The 7648-nt window shown below is 47.0% G+C and overlaps 1 non-coding gene across 1 annotated transcript; it reads right to left on the reverse strand.

The window, feature by feature from the left end:
• Positions 1-381: 381 nt before the first annotated feature.
• Positions 382-453, reverse strand: TRNAT-CGU (transfer RNA threonine (anticodon CGU)). Its single transcript has one exon. It is a non-coding gene; the product is annotated as a tRNA-Thr (tRNA).
• Positions 454-7648: the final 7195 nt, after the last annotated feature.

Genomic DNA, 7648 nt, shown 5'->3' on the forward strand with positions numbered 1-7648 from the left:
TCGCTACCTATCGTAAACTGCTGTTCTCTTCCGAGACTGTTAAACATTACTTTAGTTTTCTGCAGATTAATTTTTAGACCCACCCATCTGCTTTGCCTCTCCAGGTCAGTGAGCATGCATTGCAATTGGTCCCCTGAGTTACTAAGTAAGGCAATATTATCAGCGAATTGAAAGTTACTAAGGTATTCTCCATTAACTCTTATCCCCAATTCTTCCCAATCCAGGTCCAAGCCCAATCCAAGCCTACTCACTGCTCCTAGCATTCAGCGCACATGTAGCCGGCATATATATATATATATATATATATATATATATATATATATATATATATATATATATATATATAATAGGAAGCCAACAAACAATGATACAGAAACAACTTGCCGCAGGTGAGGAACGATCTCACGTCTTCGCATTACGCGTGCGATGCTCTACCAGTTGAGCTACCACGGCGCCGCTTCCCCATCTACTTTCTTGAGTAGTTATGTGTTTCTACTAGAACTAACCCTGCGAGTGTTAGCCAGCGCTACCACTCACAAACCTTGGCGGCGGATGTGGAACATCCTTTCTGCCGCAGCAGGACTTTGATCGTTGTAACGCTTTCTACTCTTGAAGACGAAACTACGCGATCCAGGCGGCCACACAATGACACATTAAGGGAGGGTACGCAGAATGCCGCTGCCAGCTATCTGCTTGTGCACACACCGACTCGTCTGTGTACACTTGTAGGTGGCGTTGAAACGCTTGGCTCACGTAGTCCAGAATAAAGTTTATATTCGCGTTGGCATCAAGGGGCGTGATTTCGTATGTTAATTCCGTCACTTGTCCTAAGAGACGCTAAGGGCCAGAGATGAAGCAAAAGAAACATTTTGTATAGGTCGACGCACCGTGATGGGGTCCAAAGAAGGACCATGTCACCAGGGGTGAAGTGGGCGTCCCGATGGCGGGCGTCGTAGGCAATTAGGCAATTAGACGCTAGTAGGCAATTTTGCATGCCTCTGTAGAACTATAGCTAGTATAAAATTTTATTATTCTCACATGTTTTTATTACAGACTGTTAAATATTTAAGGGGGTCTGAGAGTCATAGACAGAATTAGCATCTCATCCTACATCTCATCGGCCGAGCGGACATACGTTAAAGTGGGGCAAAGATAAAGGAAAAATTGAAAAGTTAAATAGGGCCGAGCGGACTGTCCGAATTGTGAGGAATGCGGTATTCCTGAGACGCAGAACACCTCTTGTGCATCTGCCCGCGATTTGGTGTTCAGAGAGAATCGCTGACAGACATCTTGTCGAAATTTGTCGTTGGACCAATAACTGAAAAGATTCTATTGGGACCTTCGCCTGATCTTCGTCATCAGGGCCGCTCTCTTGAACACGTTCGAAAAGTCGACGTTCAGTTTCGCTTCACGTAATTGTACAGGTCACGCTGATATCGTGGCCTAGATCAATATTCAATATAAAATTCTGTTATGACTGGAATTTTGATGGCTCGTTGTCGCATCGCAGATGTTACGTATCGCAGCTGTCAAGAGCTCTGAAAGGCGCATTGTTTCGGTGGCGATAACTACGTTTCTTAACGCCCCCCCCCCCCCATGTCAACGTATAACCAAACACAAAAAAATGTAATACCTGCAGCAGTCGACACATTCACGGGCGCATCGTTTTGCAAATTGAAGAGTTGTATAGGCGTCTGTCTTCGGAAAACCAGAACTCGGCAGAGAAGCTTAAAAAAATAAAAATGCTTGTGCGACTTTCAGGAATTCTGTATTCACATTCGTGACCAAGAATGTTGTTTCGAGTAATATAAGTAGGGAGAGAGACAGTGGGAATTTCCTGTCTTTATACTCCTTGTAATGATGATGATGATGATGATGATGATGATGATGAAAAGCTTTATTTATCCCTCTTTAAAGGGAAGGGGGCAGCGGAATAGAGGGTGGGGGGAGTTGATTTTTCTCCGGACAACTCGGCGTTTATCCCTTCAAGTGCCAACGTCGACGTTCTTTTTCCAACCGTGTTTTTTGACAATTTGATCACTTATGGCCGTACTTTGTAAAAAAAGAAATGCATTTCGTTTTCCATTATCTTTGTTCTTTTGTCATTGGCTTGGGCGCTGCCGCTGTTATCTCCGAGATCGGCCCCTCGGCATACGACGGGTAAGAAAATAATAAGAAGTGAAGCGTAGGAATCTTTACGAAACGCACCCCATACTTCTGATACACACATTTTGATAAGCTTCATTTTCCTTATATAGCTTCTAACAGATCCACGATACGAATGCAGTGTTACAATGCTAAGGGACCACAAACCTGCACAAGCGACCTTAGCCCTGACCGGCGCCAAATATTATCCTGCACACGATGGATTGAAGTGCAATAGACGTGACACAAGACGAAGGTGAGATACGAACGACTTGTGCAACGTCTATCCCGCTACAATATATCGTATTCAGCCAACATTAACGAGCCTCCATATTTTCTGTCCTGCGACGTTAACCTGTGCTGTGACCGGTTGCGATATTGTGCATGTACTCTGTCTCCCTATTTGCTTCTTATCTTTCTTATCTCCTACCTCTCAGTGAAGGGTAGCAAACCGTTTTTTTTGTCCTATAGTTAATCTCCCTGCCTTTCTCCGATGTTCCGTTCCTCTCTCTCTCTCTCTCTCTGACTTACTTTTTTTCTTGTATGTTGGCCGCAAGAAAAACGATGTGGAAAGTGTGCTATTGTTTTCAATGCGAAAGGATGAAAAAAAAAAGTTACCGTGCGAATCGATGCTGGCGTTTCTAATGATACCGCAGAAGGGAACGAAGAAAAAGAAAAGAGCAGAGAATTTCGGCCCACGGGGCGGAAACGGGAGCAAAGCCAGTGCGGGGTGCTCTATTAGGCGATCATAATCGCGCGCCTTATTTCGCTTTTCATCGCGCACTTTGTAGCCGCCTCTCAGTGCGAGCACTGTGTGCGGCACCATGGGTGTCCGAAGGGAAATCCGCAAGCGCGTAGCGGATTAAAGAGGGCGCGCGCACGCGGCCGGAGCATTAGTACACCGCACCCGATGTAATCGCAGCTGCTTTTAAACACTAAGCGGTTCTGACGCTGCGCGCACCTTTTTCTTTTGATCCCTGTCTGCTCTATGCGGTTAGTTTACTCCGTTCCGCGATGGTGTGGCAGACGGTGTAGGGCGCAATGAGTTTTTTTAAAGCTGGGAAAGAAATGCCATATTTGAATCTATAGGCCGATAGTTCTTTTCTTCCCCCTTTAGCTATGCCTGCGGAACGCGACGTCACACAAGACGAAGGAGATAGACAGCACATGCTCTGTATAGTCGCAACGTTTTTAAAAAATATTTTATTAATGGGAAAACGCTAATATTTTGAGCAGAGTCAACAGAAGAAGGAATGTGTAGCTACGGATACGCACCAACTTGTCCACCTCTCAGCCATTTGGGCGAGTAACGAAATGCTTAGGTCGGGGCTTAGATTAGAGGATTTTCGTTGTAGGAGTAACTAGAAGTGGGACAATGGTACGCCGCTACTCCAGCGCCAAATGTGCAACACTGCAGCGATTACTATCCGCTTCCACCCGCACAGAATTGAACGCGTCTAGTGTGGGTATACAGCAATTCCTTTATTTGTTAATTTCTTTCAGTTAGGTTTCCTCAAGACGCTGGCACTGAGCAAGGCGTATCCGTACAGTGGTACCTTGAGTGAGCCGGAACAAGTGCGCGCGGGGCTAGCTTTGAACATTTGTAATAAATGTTAATTTGCTTTGTGTGGCTGTTGTCGCCTGGTCGGCTTTCACTCGAGGAAAGTTTTTCTTTCTTTAATATCTCACCTTCGAATTGGGGAGAGGGGAGGGGGTCACCTGAGAATCCAGGCTTGCTTAGATTCGATTCGATATGGTACGCCCGCATGAGATTACATAGGCTAATTAATACTTGTCTATATATTACTTACTGCAGTGAGAAACTCCACCAAAAGCGTTAAAAAAACACAAAAAGAACTGCTAGCTGGGGAATGCGAAATTTCAGGCTGTTCAGGCTGTATCTAAAGATCTTTATTATTGTACTTGTATTAATATATCTATACAGGCGTCACAGTGCCTTAAGCTTTTCGTATAGTCTTACCACTTATCTCACGCGCTCATGGAGTATATTTATATATAATGAAACCGTTTTTATCCACAGATTTCCTACAATCCTTGTTTGTCCTCTTCAGGCAGTTTATCGGCGGGAGGCTGGGAATTCAAGGTTGCCGATGTGCACTGCGAATTTGCAGGTGACCAAGGCTGTCAAAACCGACCGAAGGAAATCACCGCAATAAAGACAAAGATATTTGAGAACGCGACAAGAACTAGCTAACTTCCTATAAGTTTTCTTCCGCGTTAGGTCCTTCGAATTACTCTCTGGTGTGCATACATGGGAGGATACGCAGCCTTTCAGCGACAGGATATCCTCCCAGGAGATCCACAGACACACATCCGGAGCCAAGTAGTAACAATCAGCTGCGCGCAGCGCCAAGCAGACGAAACACCGACGCAACTATACGGTACTTCTGTATAACGGCTGGTCATGCCCTCTTTAGAAGCTCACTGGGTCAGAATGAAGGCCTTTATATACAGAAGCTCGAAACACGACGACGCACGCAGTAGCGAGAGCTGGACCAGATGGGACGGACACTGCAGCTTACTGCCATAGTGTTGTCAGGCTAAGTAGGGCAATGATGCCACAACGATGGTACTACAGGCGCCAGCCGCGCTATGCGTGAAGCGGTGCAATGGCCAGAGAGACGACAACGCCCCCGCGTATAAGGAGACGCTTCCAGCAAAAAATCCCGTGCGCAAGCGCGGCGGAAGGAGAACACAACGTGCACGCGTGGTGTGGAAGTAGTATACGAGAGAAAGAAGAGACGCGATGAAGAGAGAGAGAAAGGCTCCAGAAACCACCGCAGACGCGACCGGCGTCGTGCCGGGAAACAAATATGAAATCAAGCCAAGCATGCCCCGCGACGCTCGTGGTGGGAGACCAGAAATCACGTGACGCATGGGTGCAATGGCGGTGGAAGTCCTGTACTCGCCGCGTCCAGCCAGCCAAATCCGACTCATTGCAGCTTAGGGGACCGAGACATCTCTTCTTGAGTGGAGACCGCGAACCCTCTCCCTACAGGCCCGGCGTCTTCGCGAGCTGGGCCCTGGCAAAGCGGACGAAAAACAACAAGCACAAAAAGATATGCCCGACGGGAGTCACATATATATATCTGCGCACGCTGGATGGCGCGCGCAACCCCGTATTATGCGCGGCTGCTTATTGAGCCCGAGCTTGTGTGCGCGCGCTCATACAGCCCGGCAGCGCTCGTAATGGCCATGCATTAGGCCTTTTCATTCCGCATTGACCGTGCAACTTAGCGTGACATCATCTCTTCGCAAGACGGGACACGAGACGGCCGAAGCGAGCCGAGTCGGCGGCTCGTGTGCGTGCGTGTGTGGGTAAGCTATACGCGTATACAAGGCCTGGGAGGCGCACGCGGTTCCACCACGCGTGCACGGAGGAAAACGCCCCCGCTGCGGGCGCGCCTGCACAAGCTATATAGCTGCTCGCGCGACCGCCGAGCATGTATTTGTACACGCTGGCATAAATGCGCTCGTATATATATATCGCGTTCCTCTTCCTCCCTCTCTCTGTTTATTGTTTCCTTTGCCCGTGCGTGTACGCAAGCGAGTATAGACTCGCGGGTGTCTGTGCGCGTCTGTATGTGTACATAGATGCGCATAGATTTCCGGCATCGCAACGAACTATACACAGAGCGTTATACGAACGCGCTCTGCCTCCTCGTCTCGTGAGCGAACGCCCGCGCCAAGTGTGCGCGCGTGTGTGTGTGCATGCGCTTTCCTCTTCCTATGTATTTTTTTTTTCTCTTCAATCTGCGCTCGTCAGCCATCTTAGAGGAAATGAAGCTCTTGATACGGGGTGGTGCGGCATAATTTGGCAATCAGGACGCGCCTCTATATCTGGACGAGGTCCATTTACTCGAGCCCGTATCGCTGCGGTGGTGCCTGTGGAGACACTGATATGGGCGGCGATGGATAACTACGTACGAAGAGCGAAATGTCGTCGAGGCGAGCGTATATGATGGTTCGCGTGTACAGCTGGGAGCGAAAAGTGATTTTGCGGTTGGAAATGACCCTTGTGCCAGAGTGACAGATATCTTTATTTTTTCCAGTGCTTTCTGAATTATAAGGTGGTCAAGTTGCTGCTTTAGACGCAGTTTTCTCGGGCGATATTTTTCTAGATATTACATTTGTCCTGTCCTCTTGGTTTTGCAAAGGATTCCAAAGCGAGGTTTGATGCCATGCCGAAAACAAGGAATATAGTAAAGATCAGCGACTAAAATGCTTATAACGAGCGCTGGAACTCGGGAAGAGTTTATTAACACGTATATAATGAGAGAAGGCAAGCAAGCTGTTCCTATATAGAGCTATCGTCGAGAATGCTGTAACTAAAATTCTTTGGACCGTGGTGCTCAGTTTCGACTTATTCGACTGAAAAAAGGGCAGGAAAAAAATCGCACGTTCTCTTTATTAGGGAACTATACACTTTGGAAAAACCAACGATCGAAATGCCATTTCTGTTCTATGTAGTCGAATATATTTGTCACCCCCCCCCCCCCATTTGCAGATTTCTTCTATATATACAGCGCTTTAAAATACAAAAATCTTGTAAAGTTGTTTAGAGTTGCGAAAAACTTGAATATGCTGATCGAAGTTTAATGTATTCAATGAAGCTTTTACTGTATTTCTAAATACTTCGAATTACGGTGCTTCATCTCCATTTAGATTCGAACCTCTATCGATCGCATCAATACAACTGAGCCAGCTATGACGAGCTGAGAAACAATGCCAAGTTGCGAACAGCGATGAAGTTTCGGCACATACGCCGTTTCATGATACGACGTGCGGGTCGACTCAGTGCAAGCTGAGAGATGTATACCGACGCGATAGTGTTAACATGAACCACTTTCTGAGTCGAGGTGACACAAGAGGATGCGCGAACGGAGGAGCGTCCGATGCTTCGTTGCTGGTTGCCGCGAACCCCTGAGTCGACCCGATTGCGTTTGTACCTTGCAGAGCGCGACACGCTGAGACAGTTTACTCAGCGCACAGGGACTGACTCATCCCGACCACCTACTTGCGAATTACTTAACGGCGAGAGGCGAATCTCTTCTCCAGAATGCGACACAGTTGGGTTCATGCAAACGCAACGGATGTTGCGTTGCCTCCAGCCGAAGTTGCGCCGCACTTCTATGCACCATGGACATTTATTTTATTTATTTTTATTTCATCATTTTATAATGGAAGAACATTTAGACGCTCAAGCCTACGTAGACGTGTCTAACCTGCCGAGTGTAATTTTGGGCCTTGTAGCTGATGACTGAACCTACCTGAAAAATCTGATGTCCGTCGCGAAAAGTAGTACAGTGAACTCTCACTTGAGTGAACCTCAAGGGACCCAAGGAAATAGTTCACTTAACTGAAAGTTAACTAAACTGAATATTCACTAGAATATGGAACAGCATGGGGCCCAGCAGACGACTCAAACGTGCGAAATGCAATTTATGGAGTTATGTACATCACCATATACGAAATGCATAAC

Source organism: Dermacentor variabilis, chromosome 1, assembly GCF_050947875.1.
Source record: "Dermacentor variabilis isolate Ectoservices chromosome 1, ASM5094787v1, whole genome shotgun sequence".
Lineage (NCBI taxonomy): Eukaryota > Metazoa > Arthropoda > Arachnida > Ixodida > Ixodidae > Dermacentor > Dermacentor variabilis.